A 17,511-nucleotide genomic window follows, 5' to 3' on the forward strand; every position below is an offset into this window, starting at 1 on the left:
TAGTTGTGGGGCTCACCACATGCACCAGTGCTGGAAGTTTTTCCCCTAGCAGTACCTGTAGGGGAATGCCCTAGTGACACCTGGAGTGGTGCCTCCATGGTGCGGTATAAGGGGCACTGTGCACTGTCCCCACCCTTATTTCCTTCTTGCCACCAGTGAAGGTGCTTCGGAACTGCTCTGCTCCAGCTTTGCTGTAGCACATCCCCAAAACTGCTTATTCGTTCAGTGTATGGTACCTGTACTTAGTTAGTAGTTTAGTTAGTTTAGTTTAGCTAGAGTGCCTGGGCTGGGGCATGCCCCGTGCCCTGGGTTTTAAGTCATTTGACACTTTTAGGTGTTCTCTGCCACTGAGTGATCCACAGGTGGACTGTCTGTACTGTTTGGAGGAAACCCTTCTCAGTGATCGGTGCAAGATTTGCAAGTCGTTTAATCCTCAGACCGAGAGAAAGGGACAGAAGGCTCCGGGCTATTCTGATGGAGTTGGCACCGACCCTAGCTCCAGCGCCCTGCTCCAAGACGGCACCGGGCACCACAGTGTCAGGTGTGGCAACCCTTCAGCGCCATCGACTAGTCAGCACTGCTCCCCGTCGACGGGGCATGCCAAGAAGGTAAGAAAGAGCCTTTGCCACCACACCAGAATAAACATGAGACAGAAGCTAGACCCATGTCGGGCAGTCCTCGATCCCCACCAGCCACTAGGCTTCCGACTCAAATGGAGCGGAGTAGCCTGGCCCATTTGGAGCAGGCCTTCCCAGATGTCTGGATGCCTTCCACGCTGGAGGCTCTGCAGGCAGCCCGGGATGTTATGTCCATGCTGGTACCAGGAGCACCGCTGATGTCGACCCCACACTCCAGAGGCAAGCTGCCGCTGGGATCTCCCAGCTCAGTACCAGTCTTGGTCAAGGGAACATTCCCGATGACATTCACCACCCAGCAACCGTTCAGGGCAAAGTCCATGTGGATTGCCCTTGATGCCCACCAGGCTGTCTGGTTAGGTTCCGTCTGACCGAGACACTTGGCACCGCTCCGCCTCGAAGAGCAAACACCGACAGGACTGAGGCAGATGTCACCAGAGGTCCTCGTCTCAGAGGGGTTATTGTAGCCAGTCATGGCACGGACATCAACGTCATTCCTGTTCGGCGTCCCGCTCCAGGACCCTGCTATGGCACCGCCACCACAGCCCCTGGCGTCAATTGCTGGTGTCTCACCTTCGCAGGTCCACCTGCCGGAGCCAGTAATGGAGCAGCTGTTACCGATGGTACGGGTCCTCCACATCGGGATCACGGTCTGTGGTTGGCACCGCTCCCGACGCTGCCACTCCTCCCAGTCTGGGGACAGCAGCAGATCATGTGTCAGCACGGCCTCCCTTTGTAGTCGTCCATTGATGGGCCAAGCCAGGCAGGCTGAACAGCTGGCCCCATGGCTGGTCCAATGGTACCAGTGGACACCGTGGCCTCCGACGCAGCCCCCAGTGGGAGCTTGCTCGGTGGCTGGAGCCTCAGAAGGTCCCGCCTCCCTCTCTAGACCTTGGAGGAAGAAGTTGGTGAGATGTACATGCTCAGCATTGTGCCTGGACACTGACCAGGTGGTGGACCCTCCGGTGCCAGCAGACATTCAAAGTACCATGCCGGCCTCCTTGCCCTCGCCGGATGAGGCGATTACAGCCCCGCCTCCCTCCATTCTGCACAAGACCCACCAAGAACTCTTTAAAAGGATGGCATCAAGCCTCCATGTCCAAGCAGAGGAGATGGAGGAACCCTTGGACTCCCTGTTTAATGTGCTGTCCTCCTGACCTGACCTCCAAGCCCCCATACACAGTGTTTCATAAGGATAAGATCTAGCTCTGCCCACATCCCTTGTTCCTCCCGAAGGTGGTCTCTGCCTATCAGATCAGGACATATTTCTGCCAGTCCTCTGTCCCAAGCCCCATGCGTCCAGTGAGGAGCACCGTCTCCACATGCTGGATGTGAGATGGGCTCTGACTTTCTATCTGGAGTGGACTAAGCCGTTCGGAAAGTCCTCGCAACTATTTGTTGCCTCGGCCGAGCGCATGAAAGGTCAGCCAATCTCCACTGAGCGGTTCTCCAACTGGATCACCTCATGCATGCATACCTCTTATGACCTGGTGGGAATCCCTCCACTACCAATTGTGAAGGGTCACTCAACTAGGGCACAGGCCTCATCGGCTGCCTTTATGGCCCACATCCCCATTCAGGACATTTGTAGGGCTGCCACGTGGTCTTCAGTTCACATGTTCACCTCGCACTATGCGATCGTCTCCCAGACCAGGGAAGATGCCGGGTTTGACAGAGCTGTGCTCTGTCCCGAGAATTTGTGAACTCCTACCTACCTCCAACAGACATAGCTTGGAATCATCTATTGTGGAATACACATGAGCAATCACTCGAAGAAGAAGAGAGTTACCTTTTCTGTAACTGTTGTTCTTCAAGATGGTTGCTCATGTCTATTCCACATCCTGCCCTCCTTCCCCTCTGTCGGAGTTGTCTGGCAAGAAGGAACTGAAGGTGGGGGGAGCATGCAGCACCCTTTATACCGCACCATAGAGGCGGCACTCCAGGGGCCGCGAGGGCGCTCCCCTATGGGTAGTGAGCATGAACATCTATTGTGGAATAGACATGAGCAACACTTCTCAAAGAACACCAGTTATGGAAAAGGTAACTGTCTTTTCATAAATATTTACCTTTTTGCTAATACAGAATCGAATGTAATGGTAGTCTGTTTAACACAACAGGCTGAGCCCAGGCCTTATGATTTGTGTGGGATGGTTAAAATACAAATTGATATTGTTCATTAACTTGCTAGTCTACATCTATGGTAAACATACATTCCAGACATATCTTAGTATGTTGCAGTCTGGCACAATGGATATCATGGTAGCAGGCACTTCAGAAGAAAGAAAGGGAGATATGTAAATAAGATCAGAGACTGATTTTCTTTTTACAAATCAGCCTCAAAACATCATGAATGAAACTATTGGCATAAGTGGCATGAAGATTTTACCACCCTTGTCTGTACTGTATTATTTATGACAAGATATGGCCATCTTGTGTTAGTTCTATGTTTCACAAGTTAAAATAATGCCTTAAAATGCGTGTTTGATAGCATTACAGTGAATAGCAAAACAATTGTTTTTTAGTCAGGAGAAAAATGGCTTTACAGGCTATAGTTTTATCGATGTGACTATCACAAATTAGTTTTATATATACTTTAAGCAAATCATATGGGGATATGTTGTTGCAGGGAAAGTAAAACAGGAAATCAATTCCTTGTGTACATTTCCACATTCCTAGAATGTAAGGCATACCCTGACTCTTGGCTACTACAGCTAACTTGCCAAAGAAGTTACATATCATTTGGTAGCTCTGATTTTTGATTTAGGACATTGTGTTGCACCATCAACTGTGCTAAAACAGTCCATGCCAAAGGTTTGTAATTAAATATAAAGAATTATGTTTTGTTACTAGTGTAGACATCAGAATCAGAGCTTGAAAAATGAATTATTATATTTCTAGCAACATTAAAATATACTCAGACGTGTTTGCTCATTTGCACAGGCCTTCATTATATCTTGATGTCTGTTTTCTCATCCTTTCCCTCACAGTGGAAAGCTTTGCCAGAGATACTAATTCATCAAACGCTGTTTGTCTGAGTAGATATGAAGACCTGTGTCCAAATCCCACTGAGACATATTGGTGGTTGGTTGCTAGTAGTTCACATTACAGAGCCATTACCCGCACTTTGGCATAGTTGGAAGTTCACATGAGGGTAAAAAATTGAGTGAAGCTGAAGCTTGACTGGGCACTTTGCTTGAGTAGAGGTAATGCTGCAGGTCAGATGTGAAGTTAAATCTGTACTGGTGAAATAACTGCATTGTTTCCCCTTGAACTGATCCTAGCTGGTGGTTAGATAGAATATTTGAGGCTTCAGCACTGTCAATTCTTCACCCATCATGAGCCCACATTGGCAATAAAAGATTAAGTAAACTATGGAAGTGGGGGAAGCAAGGCTTATTGAATTGATTTAAATTTTGGTGAGCTGCAGAGCTTATTAAATTTCTTAGATGCATGAAAATATTAGGGTCTGTTGCTCAATTAAATTAAGCTTTTTGCATGCTAACTTTGCCTTCAAAAATATGAAGCAAAAAGCCAATAGAGCAAAACAGAAAATGGCATCAAAATATACAAAAATTGCAAGAGACATTTCCATGATAAAATGTGCTTAACACTCCAGTAAATAAACAAAGCAGACTTATTTGCTGAGGTTGAAAGATTAAAAAGCATTAAGCAAGTCCTTCATCTAGAAGCTAAAATCTGTTCCTGATAGCTATAAAAAGATGCCTGCAGCAGCAGTTCAAACATTTAAAAACTTTTAATATTTATATTAACTAAAAACAACTATTTGTTGTTGGCATCTGTTTTATCATTCCGCCCCCACATCGTTCCCCATCCGTGATTGACATTTATCAACTGATGTGACAGATTCTTGGGTGAGGATTTAGTTGACTGGATAGTCATTATGGCTCCTATTGTTATCTCTGTTCACTGCCTTTTGTTTCTAAATATTAATTGATTTTGCTCAGTGTCAACAAATGGTTGATAAAAGACCTCAGACCCCATATATGTAAAAATGTGTGTTTACTTAAATGGAAATGTCCTTTCCCCACTCCCTACTACGTTGTAGTGATTCCCTGTGAAGTCAAAAGGCTTTCAAGAAGCTAGATGATTGTGATCAGAAAAATGACTGACAGAATTTTCAAAAGCTAGGTCAAGCTAATGTATGTGAACACAATATGTGTTCCTTTGTGTGTGCAGAAATGATATAGAGTATAGCTAACAAAAGAACACTTGAATGCATTCAGAAAATCCCAGTGAGGATTAAAATGGTTTGGTTTTCTGTGTGCTGATCATACATTGGAAAAGCTCCTGTTAACTGCTACAACAGGATAGTTACTGTCTACCTACCCAAAGGTAACTAATGGGTACTTACTAAAGTAACAATAATTTTACTGTGTTGCTGTTAATATGATTAAAGTGCCATTTATCTTTGCTGCTATTGATTGAACTTCTTTTAGAGTGCATATTTATAGTATGAGATTTATATTCAGTATAAAATAAAATTAGATCCAGTGTAACGGTAGGCAAGTTCGACATTTTTTTAAAGCACACAATTAGAGCTAGAAAATCCTGAATAAATCTACTGGATGGACCCATTTTAATGAATCTTCAAGTTTATAAACTTTTTGAGCCTAAGTAGTGCTTAGTTGTAAACAAGAACCAGATTAACCTTTAAAGCAAGTTTTAAGCCTACCCTTAGAAACAGTAACATGGTATTATATGTCTCTAAGGTCTAGAGTTAACAGGAACCAAAAGCTCCTAATATGCCTTACATCGTAATGCCTTTTTATCTACCACATTTGGTTGCTTTGGTGTGTGTGGTTTTTTTTTTTTTAAATAGCTAAATACTACTGAGCTGATGGAATTCCAGCCTGACTTCATCTGCAGTGATTAACTAGGTCGCTGAGGCTCCGATGGTATACTGCTCCCCTTCAGCAAGGTATAATAATAATAAAAAAGCCAGGACAGTGAACCTGAGGAGAAGAACCTAAATATTTATGATGCTAAGACATTGGGAACTATCTCTCAGATATATTTTGAATCAAGACAGACAGTTCTAGCTAGCCTTACCATCCATTTTAAACATTCCAAAAGGACACCCTGACCAGTGTTGTTAAAAGCAGCAGAAGGATGGAGCCATTATCATGGAATAGTGTATGAATAAATTTGAAGTTACTTCATTACTGTTTCAAAATACATCTATTTTTACTTTTCTTTAGCACAGAGCTTCTCAAACTGTGGTCTATAAAGTGCAAGCAGCGCATGGAGCCCTTGTGGCAGGCCAGAAAATGAATCAATTTACGAATAAAGCAAAAGGGGTAGAGAGGTTGGAAGGGGAGGCAGAGTAATCCTTCATTGCCTGGAACCACAAAGTAGCTGCTGTGTGGCCATGAATCCAAGATGCAGAATTAAAACACTGTATTCTCTCAGTTCTTTCCTGTAGCCTGATTCCTGTTCCTCTGCAGTGATTTAACTTGCTTGCTTTAGAGTAGGACCAGGCCAGACCAAACTAACTCACAGATAATGTTAGCAGCAGTCTCTCTTACTTGAACCAGGCAAAACCAATTATGTAAAGTCTTTCCATGCAAAGACAGTGTTGGGGTCAAAATGAAAATCATATTTGATATGAATAACGAGTAAGAGGAAATTGGAATTTGTGGAAATGTCATACTTTGATTACACTAACAATTAGCCAAGGGAATGCAGAGATGCCCTGGAAACATTAGCCCCGTCTGAAAGATTAATATAAGTCTGAGATAGGAACAGCTATATAAATGTTAATAGGTCATTGTCCACAGGGAAGAAACCACTGTGTGGGTACACCTTTTGATGTTAGAAAATAGCTGTTGAATCAGGCCCAGGAGTCAAATAAAAAATGTTTTTATGCAGTACTTAGAAAATAGTTCCACTTCAAAGAATTTGGTTTTTGTTCAGCATTATATAGTATGTTGTAACAGGGTCACACTCACCTTTTATGAGTGCCCCTTGCCCGAATGTGTGTGCCTGCACACTCTCTCTCTGTTTGTGGTGGGTCTTCGGTGACTCAGCCCTCCAGCCAAGTCAGACACAGTCTGTCTGTGATATAAAAACAAGGCAAACCCCTTTGGGGGTACAGGTCCAATCGGGACCTCTCTCAGTACCTTCTGTGATGTCTCTCTCAGTTTGTCCCTGCTCTGGAATAGAGTGATGCCTCAGGGCTCCTTCCCTGGAGGCAGTGTCTTCACCCCTCAGAGCCTTTCTGGCCCCAGTTCTTCAGCTGGGCTACTACAGTTCAGTTCCCCTTCTGGGGTGCCTCAAAGTCTAGGCCACTTTTCCAGTAGTTTGTGGGGGAGGCGGACCCAGGCCTGCCCTCTACTCTGGGTCATAGCCCAGTGATCCTATAGATAGCAGCCATCTGCAGTGTCCCTTTAAATACACTATGTTGCTGCTACAATTCCCTGGGCTACTTCCCCGTGACTCCAGCACATTCTTCACCCTTATCTCAGGGCTTTGTCCTGGTAGAGGCCCAGCAGCCAGTACAGAGCACCAGCCACTCTTCTCTAGCAAGGAACACAATTCATTGTGGCCATGCAGCTGTTTTTATACTAGCCTGCTGGGCCCTGACTGGCTGCTTCCCTCACAGCTGCTCTAGGCAGCTTGGAGGACCTCTCTACTGCCCTTTTCTAGGGTGTGGCAGGGCCACAAGGCCTCCAGCAGGGGACCTCAGGACCTAGTCCACTCCATCACAGATGTATAGAGCAGTAAGTGTCAATATCACTTGAAAATATTGAAACTGAGGAAATTATGTTGTCAAGGGACAAATAGAAAAGATGACTTCATAGCTAAAATGTTAATGCAGAAATAGACAGCTTGGGTCACATCTTCAACCCATTAAGTTTGCTTTGCACAAAAGCAAATTTATAGGCTATTTAAGTATCCAGCTGAGGATTCCCCTACATAGGAAGATACTCTAGTAGTGTAGAACCAGCATTGTGGTTTTGTGCAATCCCTTCACCCGTGCCCCTTGCAGAGCTGTGGTACTCTGGCAAAATCCAATTTCCATAACAGTCTCTTGGGAACTGATGTAAAGAGGTTACACTTAGAAACCCTGAGGCTGTTCAATGTGCTTCTTGGGACTGGACTAATTCCTGCCAGCCCAAGGCATAGGTATCCACCAGGGTGGCTTGTAGTCATGTTTGAGGGTCATCTTTACCCTTTGAACTCTGCTGAATGCTGAAAAGCTATTCCTGAAGAGTTGGCCCCCAACCTTGAAAATGAAGCTGATAGTATGTCCTAGGTGGATGTCTGAGGGACTCCAGAGGTTGAGGACATGGCCAAACAGCCTGCAAGACAAACACAGTAGTATTAAGAACATACATATTGTATTCTGATTTAACTGTAAGCACAACGTGTTGATCTACCTAGACAAGACCTAGTGTAGTCTCAAACTGCATGCATGCTTGATGCTGCTACTCATCTCTGATTCATGCTATTCTAACAGACATTGCTTTATTTAATATACTCCTAGGATGTGTCTTCACAGCACAGTTAGTTCAATTTATAACATGAACGTTTCCCCTAACTTGACTTCCATCCGCACACAGAAGTCTTACGCTCAAGTTTCATGGTAGTGGTTGAAGCTGGAGTGAAGCTGAAGCTTGAGCTAATAATGCAGTGGGGATGCAACAGCTCGAGTTAAAACTCAGCAGCAGCTAATCGAATCACTGTTAGTCCAGTAAACCCATGTCCTTGGGAGGCAGTAGCTAGGTTGATGGAAAAATTCATCCATCGATGAAATCCATCCTACTCATCCTATCTCTGTCTACACTCAGGGTTAGGTCAGTATAGCTACAGCTCTCATGGTGTAGATGTTTTTCATGTTTCTGAGAGCTGTAACTATACTGAAGTAAATTCCTAGTGAAGGCATGCCCTTAGAGTTAGGAAGAACTTAGCGTAGTCACTCTGGCTATGTCTGTATTGCAATTGAACATCCACAGCTGCCCCACATCAGCTGACTTGGGCTCAGGCTAAGGAGTTTAATTGGAGTACAGCTGTTTGGGGTTGGAATGGAGCTGGAGTTCTGGGACCCCATAAGGGGTCCCAGAGCTCAGGCTCCAGCCCAAGCTGGTACCTCTACACTGCTGTTAAACAGCCCCTTAGCCAAAGCCTGAGTCAGCTGACAGGCCAGCCACAGGTATTTGATTGCAATGTAGAACTAATTTGTGATTTTTTTCTTGAAGACAAGAGCAGAGTTATGTGAGAGCTACTAGATGCTCAACACCTTTAAAAAATCAGGCCACTTCTGTAGGTGCTGAAGTATGGATTTAGGAACCTGGCTTAAGGCTTTTTTAAAAAAATATATAGTCTAGAATAACTGTATAGAGTAGGGAATTCACTAGCAACATGTTCCCTGAGAGAACAGGATGTGGGTGAGTGAATAGGTTATTTTTGCTCTAAGTTTAGTTTAATTGAATTTGTTGGCTTTGTTATATCTAAATTAAGGTGGTTTTTAATAATTGTGGACATTTGTCTAGAAGGTGCAAGTTGGCTTGAAGCATAAATTATTACCGGAATCATGAAAATAATGCAATGTTTTAACAGTCATGTAAAATCATCTGTAAAGCAAGGTCAGATAGTTAATCTAGCTCAGTGGCTGGCAGAGACTTGAATCCTTTTTGTGTTTTACAACACAGGACCCTATGTAATTTACAACAAACTACGGGACTTGCATGTTTTGCAAGCCTAAACCAACTTATGATTGCAGTAAATCTCCTTAAGCTTTAAAAACATTTTACATATTTAAAACAATAATACAAAGTTGATATAAGAGAATCCATTTTATTCTTTACAAATTGGAAAGCTACTGCCACTTGCTTATGCAGCAGTTTGTCACAGACAGATAATAGCCCCTGCACAGCTCTGCTTTGAAATACCCTTGGATATTATATTCCTATAACGAAGATCTTTACAAGAAAATAAATTATTAATCAGGAATCTTAGCTGTCATCATGAAATTCAGATTATAATTGTATACAGCATTTAGCTTCTCCTTTTATCTCTGTGAAACAGTTACTAGTTCAAAGCTGAGAAATCTGGATAACCATCATCTACCAGTTGCTGAGCTTATCATAAAAACATTGCTGTATTGTGAAAGGGTGGAGTTTTCTGATGATATTTAAATGGAGGCTTCCCCCACTGTCCCTCTGTACATTTTGGTTTTATTCAGGTAGAGATTAGTCTTTGGTTTTATTCAACAGCCAAAGAGGTGGCCTCATTACCCAGACCAATAGTCCCTTTTTCATTTCAAACCAATATAGACTAATTGGCACTAATGATCACATCTGTTTGTGCAGTGTTGCTGAGTATAAAATGATTTCTACATTGACTGCATATGCCTTCATGGCCATATGCAATTAAAATGCTTCATAAAGTCTTTGAGAATTATATCTCAATTTTTGGTTTGCTTTTTTTAAAGCCATTCAAATGAAAGTTTTGTTGGAGAGTGTAATGGTTTTTCTTCTATCTCAATCATCATTCCCATTGCCCACACAGTTAAATAAGGGGTGCTTAATTTTGGAAAGCAGATAACTCAGCTGGAAAAACTAATTGATATTTTATTTATATCAATCTTTTTAGATACATTATAGCTCATAACAAGGTTTCCCACCCCCCTTACTTTCATTTCCTTTCTCTTCCCAGGTCTCTGATGTATAGCTTATGCAGAAACCTATGACATTATGAAATTAGTTTTCAGGAACTAAATAGGTTACACCATTTGCAGTTGTATTAGCAACCTTAATTTCTTGACAATAACAAAAGAGTCAGACCATCTGATGTAAGTTTCAGCTACTCCTTCTACTTATTTCTTACTTATCATAAATTCCACCTGTAGGGAACATGTCATAATTTATACCAAAGATATTTAAATTAATCTTCATGAGACAGAAGTGTTCTCAGCACTTACAAGTGGCATGTAGATAAATGCAGTGCATATCCCCGGTGTTGGCACATATTAGAGTTATACAATTCACCATCCTTAAAATTGTGCCTTAATTTAAAAATCCACTTTCAGTTTAAACTGCTGAATACCACTTATCTTTGTCAGGATCATCAGAAACTGTTGCGTTTCTTGAGATATACTTCAACATAGTCAGTTGAGGCCGCAGCAGCATCTACAGCTATGAGTGGTTTGAAGGAGGAAGGATGGTCATGGGTTCAAGGCTTTCTGGTTTGACCATTGTACATGGCAGAGGGGCATTGCCGGCACATGATGGCATATATCACATGGGTAGATGTGCAGGTGAACAAGCCTCTGATAGTGTGGCTGATGTGATTAGATCCTATGGTGGTACATTGGCCAAACCAAATAGTCTCTATTCAAAAGAATAAATGGACATAAATCAGACGTCAAGAATTATAACATTCAAAAACCAGTCGGAGAACACTTCAACCTCCCTGGTCACTCAATTACCAACCTAAAAGTGGCAATACTCCAACAAAAAAACTTCAAAAACAGACTCCAACGAGAAACTGCAGAATTGGAATTAATTTGCAAACTAGACACCATTAAATTAGGCTTGAATAAAGACTGGGAGTGGATGAGTCATTACCCAAAGTAGAATTATTCCCCCTACTGTTACTCGCACCTTCTTGTCAATTATTGAAAATGGGCCATCCTGATTATCACTACAAAAGTTTTTTTTCTCCTGCTGACAATAGTCACCTTAACTGATTACTCTCGTTATAGTTGGTATGGCAACACCCATTTTTTCATGTTCTCTGTGTGTGTGTATATATATATCTTCCTACTGTATTTTCCACTGCATGCTTCCTGCAAAGTGGGCATTAGCCCATGAAAGCTTATGCTTAAATAAATTTTTTAGTCTCTAAGGTGCCACAAGTACTCCTCGAAGCTCTTCTTGTGGCTCTGCAAATACTGGAGGATCATGTGTCCTGTGTTTGCAATACTCATAAAAACAGTGCATAGCTGAGCAGGTTCCATGCTTCTGTCACAGATGGTGAAAAGCGACAAGTCCTGCATCCATTCATGGGATTTTCAAAATAGGTGCAAAAATTATGGGATAAAGATAGAATTATGAGATGGCAGAAGTTGCATGACGGGAATTTGACCTCTTGCTCCCAGTCAACTCTGTGTGAGTCATTTGTGCCCCACCATGCACTGCCAGAACATCCCAAAAGACAGTGGCTAGTTGCACACTGGAATACCTATCCATGCTGCACCACACTGTGCATCGACACAAGCACTCCTAGTGTGTACGGGTAGCGCTGAGGCAAAGGTGGCAAGTATGTACATGCACAAGTGATATGTTAACTTCAGCAGCTTTACGCCAATGTAACTTGCAGCAGCAAAAGTTTGTAATGTAAACATGCCCTGATTAAGTTTCCAGTCCTTCCATTACATTTCATGGAGGGAACCTTCTGTAAACAGGTGGTCTAGATCAGTGCTTCTCAAAGGCAGGCCGCCGCTTGTTCAGGGAAAGCCCCTGGCCATCCGGGCCGATTTATTTACCGGCTGCGTCCACAGGTTTGGCCGATCGCGGCTCCCACTGGCCGTGGTTCGCCGCTCCAGGCCAATGGGGGCTGCGGGAAGCGGTGCGGGCCAAGAGACGTGCTGGCCACCCTACAAACCGAGCATGGACCATTTTTAATCTGCCTAGGACCAAGTGAGTACCTCTCCAAATCAGCTTTGATCTTTCCCTGCTGGTTCTGACTCGGCTAAAAGTTATTCTATTTGGTTTCAGCCACTAGTTCTGAGTTGGTTCCTATACACTAAAAATGTCAGGTTGCTCTGTGAAGAACCTGGCTAATCAAAGGTGGCTCAGGCTTGGGTTTAGCTTACAGCTGGTGGTTTGGAAATAATTCTGATAGACTGGCTGTGATTGCGATTTGACTTAATCTAAGTGGGATTTGCCCGTGATGTACATTAGGCAGTTTTGGCTTAATTAATTAGTTGATATCAGTTCTAGTTTGAGGTATCTATTTTACTTTAGGTAATCTGACAGATATTTATTTTCAAATCAAGTTACTTCTTAGGCTCTGTGATTTCAGCTTTCTATTCTGACTGTTGCCTAGTGCATAAGCAGCATGCACAATGCATACTTGTGTCTGGAGAATGAATTCCACACACAACCCTTGTATTTATCTAAGAGCTGAACCTACAAGAATGAATAATTCTTGGAAAGATACATACAGTATAAAAATTCAAGTTCTAACTTCTTATCTGCTGAAATGTGATAGAAATCCTGTTCCTGCCAGCATGTGCATTGTATATCAAATAAATAGTAGCAGCAGGGCACTTCACATTGGCTAGCAAAAATTCTCAAAACTAGCCTTAATCTACAGCCTCCTATTTCTTTACAACACTTAAAGGGCATTACTTGTGAAATGGTTTTTTGTTTTGAAATCAGTGCTTTTAAAAGGTGCTATATCGAGAGACCTAGAGGCTTGAATCTCTCTGCTTCCACAAACATAAAGGGAAAGGATGGCCTTTTGAATAAGGTATTGGACTGGGTTTGGATTTAGCTCTCATTTTTGTCACTCACTTCCTATCTTATCTTGGCCAAGCCACTTAATCTCTCTGTGCCTCAGTTCCTCATTTGTAAAAATTTTTGGTGATAACTGTCTTCCTCCCATGCTTTGTCTGCCTTGTGAACGCATAAGTGATCAGTTACATGCCTGAGCAGTCCCCTTGACTTCCTAGAGAACTATTTATGTGTGTAATTGCTTACTAGTATGCATAAAGGGTTCACAACCTGGCCATTAGATTGAAGGCTCTCCAAGACTGGGATTGTCTCTTATATATTTGTACAGTGCGTACTACAACTAGGTTCCAGTCTTGTCTGGGGCTTCTAGGTACTATCATAATGCAAAAAATAGGTAACAATATGAGAACAACTACAGCATAAATTTTGCTGTGCTGTTGTGCTGCAGCCTTGAGCTGCATGGTTCAATTTGTGGAGACTGCCAACAAATTAAAAATTAGTGCCTAACCTAATTTTTCAAAGGCAACCTAACCTCCTTCAGACGTTATCAATTTTCAGTAGCTACTGACCTGTAGTGAATTTGGTGCTGTGATCCAGAGAAGAGTCTATAATATTGCCAATCCTCTGAGTTATCCAGTCCCACATGAGCCATAGTTTTAAGGCTCTCTCTGTCTGGCTTACTCATAATATTTGTCCAGTGCCTAGCACAATAGAGTCTTGATCCCTACCTGGAGCTTCTAGGCCAGTGGTTCTCGCAACAATTTTTTTGGTGGTCTCAGAGTGCAGCCACCAACTCTTGCTGGAGTCTGCATTGACACTTTTTCCTAAAATTATTTATTTTTCCTAAAGTTAATAAAGTAATATACACATACATCCAAATCATTGTAATTTATTTATGTACAGTTTTGGTGTTGTGGTGTTTTGTTTGCAGACTCAGTAATAAAAATTATGCACAGTTATCTCTATTCTTTACTAGATCTAATAGAATAAAAACACAAATAAGGTGCTTTGAACGTTCTTGTCTTTTTTATTATTTTCTTTTGCTTTTTTGGTAAAAGTGGTTGTCCTATATAACAATTCTGAAGTAAATTTAAAAATAATTTGATATAATAGAAGTCCAAATAATAATGAAAAACATGTCTGGGTGGCTTGGGTCTGAGGAGGGGAGTGGAGGCACAGCTGCGGCTGGCCCGGAGCTTCTCTGGACGAGGGGAGGATGTGGCGGCCTGCACTTTGGCCAGCTTGGGCCTCCTCCAGGCAGGTGGTGGGGCAGGTGTCAGGCAGGCGCGGCGCCAGGGTTTTTGGCGCCCTAGGCGGAGGTCCTTCCACACCCCCGGTCGTTGGCGGCAGTTCTGCGGTGGGGGGGTCCTTCCTTGCTCCCGGTCTTCAGGGCACTTTGGCGGCGGGTCCCAGAGCAAGTGAAGGATCCACCACAGAATTGCCACCGAAGACTCGCAGCGCGGAAGGACCCTCCGCCACCGAATTGCCGCTGAGGATGGCAAAATGCCACCTCCCCAAATCCTGGCACCCTAGGCAACCGCTTAGGTTGCCTAAATGGAAGCGCCGGCCCTGGTCTCAGGGCTTTGGCCAGTCCAGGGCTCCTCTGGGCATGTGGGGGGACACTCAGGGCTTCTAGGGGTGGGCTTGTGGCTCCAGATGCAGGGTTTCTCAGAGCTCTAGCTGATTGGGGGGGAAAGGGTTGGAGTCGATGTTTAGCCTCCTCAAAGGAGGGCTCCACCTGCTGCCCATGCCCCATTGCTCACCTCCTCACCCTATGCCCAAGTCCTGTGTCCCTCCTCACTCCCCCACTTGCCGCTCGCCTCCTCACTCCCCTGCCACAGACACCCCCCTGCCTGCTGCGAGAACTCCTGCTCACCGGTGGCTCACTGTTCACCTCATCACCCTTCCACTGGCTCGCCTCTCGCCTCCTTATTCCTCCTCCAAGGCCCCCCCCCCACTTGCCTCGCTGCTTGCCTCCTCCCCCATTCCATCTGCCTGCTGCTCGCCTCCTCGCCCCACCCCATCCGCTCACCCCCTTCACACTGCGCAGGAAACTGCTGTGGACACAGGGAAACCCTCTGGTGGCCGCATGCGGCCACAGTGGCCGAATTTGAGAAACTACTTCAGTATAATTAAACAATTAGCAACAGCAGCAGCTTCAGAGAATGCTTTCCCCAGTTCCAGTGTGGATGGTAATGGATTTTCTGTGCCTGCTTGGTGAGATGACATTAGAGTTCTGTATATTTTTATGGGGTAATCAAGGGAATGGAGATCGTCATGGAGCAAAAGTTTGGCAATAGCACTGTGTGACTGTAAAATGCAAAACACATTTTTAACCTGCCATTTAGAATAATCTCTTTTGTTTTGTTTTGTTATCTTGAATCGGAGCTCTTAGTTGCTCATGAAATGGACAGCTGCTTTTTGTACCAGGGAGGTATTATCTAATCTTTCTTATTATGTAAAGGTAGCTCATAAGATACTTTCTTTCTTATTAGTTTTTTTTCTATTTTTGTTGTAAGAGGAATAAAACAAAAAGTTCTGTTCTTGCATGTTCTTGCCCTTGACAGTTTAATCAGAGAAATGTATTTCAGCCATTTGACATTTATTTATGGTAATGAAATTGATTCAGATTACGTAACCTCCCAAAGCTCTTGGCAGTAATGTGTTTTCTTCATTTACACCTAATAAATGTAAGTGGGGGGGATGATATTGGCTAGATAAAGAGAATGTTAGGCATCTGTCTTCTAAATGTACAAGTTTGAAAAAAGAATAGAAATTATTAACCAGCAAAAGTATCTCCAATTTGGTGTTTTGTAAAAATCATTCCTACCTTTGCTCAAGGAGGCCAAGGCTAGACTTTCATTTCAAATCCAGTAGTTGGTCATGCTCTCTTAGCCTCCAGGGAGGCCTCATACTGCTCCAGTTGCTGTTTACTTCAGATAAGACATTTAAGTGAGATGACATGGCATTTTCATGAAAGGGTGTTAATTCTCTGTACAATCTAATCTAAAAACACGATGAGAGAACATAAATAACATTCATGTTTAAAGAACTCAGAACAATGCATAGATGTCACTGTGCTTTGCACACCTTTCCATCATTTACTGAATCTTTCTTGTATATTTTAAATTTTACCAGACCTGTTCTGATAAAATCAGTACAGGATAAAATGCCCTAATCTTCCAGGGAAAAAATTACAGCAAGAGAACAGAGTTTTGAACCCAAATTGCCTTGCTAAGATGCATTTCAAATTTTTAGAATGCGTTGTAGCTGTCAGATGCCATGGTGAGTTACAGCTATCATAAGAATTGATGGCTGGCATTTAAATGCTTTAGCCCCCAGGATTGGAGCTGGATCATGTTTTGAACTCTTTTTCCCAACCTGATCCATTTACACTTCAACTCTTACCCCTACCTGCTAGATGTCCTGGGGCATGTAGGGCAAAATCCTGCACGTCTTCTGTGTGCAACTCCTGCCTCTAACATAATTTTACAAAATTATCTGTCATCACCGAAGTCACATGGTCTCCATTCATTTTGCAGCACTTTCCTGAGTAAGGTCTCTCTTTTCTGGGCTTGATTGCTCCTATTGGTTCTTACAGTAGCCATACAGAATCCTCAGCAAGGGAGGATTCAAGGGACACCTGTGATAAAGTTACAAAAAAATGCACAACAACACAACTGGAAAAATGAACACTTCCCTCTGTCCTCTATTTCTCGCCCATCATTTATCAGCATAAAAGGAAACTGGCTTACTTATAATAGCAGTCAGTGGGGCATGGGACATAGAAATGTTCAAGTAAGCAGCATGTAGAGATGGGTTGAAAAACTTAGGATAAAATAGGTTCATAGATTTTATATCCAGAAAGAGACCATTATGATAATGTAGTCTGACCTGTATAATACAAGTGTCACAGAAGTTCACTGAGCAGTTTCTGCACCGAGCACAAGTAGTAACCTCTGCATCAAGAAGAAATAGCAAAATATGTATTAAATAGTAATGAGCAAAAGTTATACTGAGCCAAAATTCAATTTTTTTTGATCTTTTAAAAAAAAATTGATTCTTTTCTCCCCAGTTTTCATTTTTTTACTTCGTACTTCCTGATTATGGTTAGGACCAGAGAAAGAGATGCACAAATACCAGGGAGGGAATCCGTTTCTCACTCTATTTCCAGTCACTGTAAATCTGGAGGTACTGGAGATCTCACAAAAAAGCTTGCTCTTCTGTGATTTTTCCAGCCCCATTTTGCAGATGCCAGAGGTTTGGTTAATTCAGATATTGAACACTTTTGGATGTTTATATAAAGTGAACCTCCTAACGTTTTAATTCTCATCGCTAGAAGTGGGCAGATAGATAATTTTTATATCTTACCCTAAACTTTGTGGTTTGGGTAC

The 17,511-nt window shown here is 42.9% G+C and overlaps 1 protein-coding gene and 1 long non-coding RNA gene across 3 annotated transcripts in view; one reads left to right on the forward strand and one right to left on the reverse strand.

Moving 5' to 3' along the window:
- Positions 1-17,511, forward strand: part of PRKN (parkin RBR E3 ubiquitin protein ligase) — a 1,230,739-nt gene that overhangs the window by 929,793 nt on the left and 283,435 nt on the right. The window lies entirely within an intron of this gene.
- LOC127049004 (uncharacterized) lies at positions 5,382-16,829 on the reverse strand. The gene is made up of 4 exons (XR_007773839.1): positions 16,532-16,829; positions 15,948-16,123; positions 7,790-10,987; positions 5,382-7,260 (listed from the first exon to the last, which is right to left on the reverse strand). It is a non-coding gene; the product is annotated as an uncharacterized LOC127049004 (long non-coding RNA).

This window comes from Gopherus flavomarginatus, chromosome 4 (assembly GCF_025201925.1).
Source record: "Gopherus flavomarginatus isolate rGopFla2 chromosome 4, rGopFla2.mat.asm, whole genome shotgun sequence".
Classification (NCBI taxonomy): Eukaryota; Metazoa; Chordata; order Testudines; family Testudinidae; genus Gopherus; species Gopherus flavomarginatus.